The following is a 2,723-nucleotide window of genomic DNA, read 5'->3' as shown; positions in this document are numbered from 1 at the left end:
ACGGAATTTATGTTGAAAGTACTAAAAATACGCAATTTGGGCAGGTCCAATGTGGGTTTTTTATATTCCAAATATATATGCACCACAAATATTTCAAAAGCATTATGAATGGAACGTACAACATCTTCTGTATGAATTCACAACGAAAAACCATCAATATGATATTTACAGTATCCAATCACAACGACAATCTGTATGAAAATTGGGAAATATTGCCCTAAAACATATATATCAAAAACAAGTGCTGCTAAGAATGTTATATGCTATGGTTACAGATTTCTTTTATTCAGAGACCCATAATTAAATTTCATTTCGAACATTTCTTTCTTTAACAATATTCCCAAAAAGTAAAGGATTTTGCTAGATTTTGATCCAGTATGGAATTATGAAAAATTAACAGTCCAAAATTAAAACATATAATTTCATCCTAATATATATAAATTTGTAATCTAACTTTTTAAGGAAATAGTATACATAGATATATAGTTTATTTTGAAACTCATAGTGAAATTTTGTGTAGAATTTTTCATCCTTTGACACTTTTCACCTATAACCAAGTTTTATATTACTTCCATGTATCAACTCAAAAAAAGAAGGAACAATTTTTCATCAAAAAATTGGGAAATATTTTCATGTTTTTTCAGCAAAATTGATACTGATATTTTCATGATATAACATATAAATAGACATTTTACTTCTTTGGTGACCCATAGTGAAATTTGACGAAGAATATTTTTGTCTCTGACACTATCTCTCTAAAATTATGTTTTGTGGGACAATTTTGAATAAACTCAGATGAAGTCCGACTTTAACCCTAAAACGTGTTTTTCATTTTTAGAGATTTCTGGCGATTAGACAAGAGTTACAGATTTGGCGTATTCTGAGACCTATAGTAGAATTTTATGGCGAACAATTTTGTAGAATATTTGGATTTGATACAATCACAGTTTTAAGGAGTTTTTGAAAGATTTTTGAAAAAAGGACAAAAAAGACCTCTTTGGTGAACCGCATGAGGGTTAAAATGTTTAACAAAAATATTGCCCACATACTCCTCTGTAAAGTTGCCAAAGACACTATATACCTAGAATGCAAGGATTCAAAGGTATCTTAACTCGAATATTTCGAAAAAATTAAAAATGGGCGGAAATTGCCCCGCCTATTTTGGTTATTTTCCGACGTAAACTTTTAAAACGCCGATACACGTGTCTCATATTTTTAGCTCTACTTTCATAATCCACCCGACTTTCCCATAATTTTGAAAAAAAATGAATTTTGTTGTGTGGACGGCAGTCGTACGTCGAAGAAAGTGGGGCGATATCTCTAAAACTATTTAACCCTACCGTTCTTGTATTCCACCCCCTCCAGGCGGCATAAGGATGATTATACGGTCTTGGAATCGGGTACCTTCTTTAATGTCATTTGTGAATAGCTGAACTCTACATTTTCCCGCGCAAGAAATAAGCAAGCATTCGCCACTAAGCCTACGACCACCCTGTTCAACACATTGACTGCGGAAATGAGCAAGGAGTTAAATGTCCTGGTCGCCGGGAGGGGCCGAATTTTACAGTATTGTCACTTCGTCATGCCACAGCTATGTGCTACAAGAAGTTATGTAAGAATCTGGTCCTCAAGTCCCTAGCCGGCAGCACTAGAGACGCAGACGAGCTATGTAGGGTGCCTCCTCATGATACCAGTGGAACACCAGTAACGTGACCGCAACATTGCAAACCGCCCCTCTGATATTACATCCAGTATCAATACAAAACTACCTTATCAGTGCATGCATAATCCCAACTTCATGCATAATTACAACTCCATTCATACATTATTTAAACTTCAGTGTTCTTCCTGGTTGTCTCGCCTTACAAATAATTCTCATTCACTCCGTAAACCCAGATGGATAATATGTATAGTTTTTATCGCTGAATTTGTCGAGTGATGGTGTTAACCGACGTGAAAGAGAAGACGTGTGGCATTGTCCGCAGTCCTATTCGATTCAACCGAAGACTACATCAGCCATCGACCTTGCGATGCGTTCGCTCCTGTCGATTCGTTCGCTTCTGTCGATTCGTTCGCTCCTGTCGATTCGTTCGCTCCTGCCGATTCGTTCGCTCCTGCCGATTCGTTCGCTCCTGTCGATACGTTCGCTCCTGCCGATTCGTTTGCTCCTGTCGATTCGTTCTCTCCTGCCGATTCGTCCGCTCCTGCCGATTCGTTCGATCCTGTCGATTCGTTTGTTCCTGTCGATTTGTTCGCTCCTGTCGATTCGTTCGCTCCTGCCGATTCGTTCCCCCCTGCCGATTCGTTCGATCCTTGCGACTCGTTCGCTCTCCGCGATTCGTTCGCTCCGTTGTCTAACTATATCCGACTCCTTTCTTTACAGAACAGCAATCCAAATAGAAACGAACCGAACTCAACACCCGAAGACTACCGAGCCGAACTCAACACCCGAAGATTAACGAACCGAACTCAACACCCGAAGACTAACGAACCGAACTCAACACCCGAAGACTACCGAGCCGAACTCAACACCCGAAGACTACCGAGCCGAACTCAACACCCAAAGACTACCGAGCCGAACTCAACACCCGAAGACTACAGAGCCGAGCCCAATACTAGAAGACTACTGAGCCAAACTAAACACCCGAAAACTACCGATCCGACAGCAATCCGAATAACGCCGAGCCGTGCGATACCCCAACAACGATAATTACCGACACATT

This window comes from Musca autumnalis, unplaced genomic scaffold, assembly GCF_047663935.1.
Source record: "Musca autumnalis isolate F117 unplaced genomic scaffold, ASM4766393v1 scaffold_1, whole genome shotgun sequence".
In the NCBI taxonomy this organism is placed as follows: Eukaryota; Metazoa; Arthropoda; class Insecta; order Diptera; family Muscidae; genus Musca; species Musca autumnalis.
The sequence above is the reverse complement of the archived record's forward strand: the minus strand, read 5'-3'. Positions refer to the sequence as shown.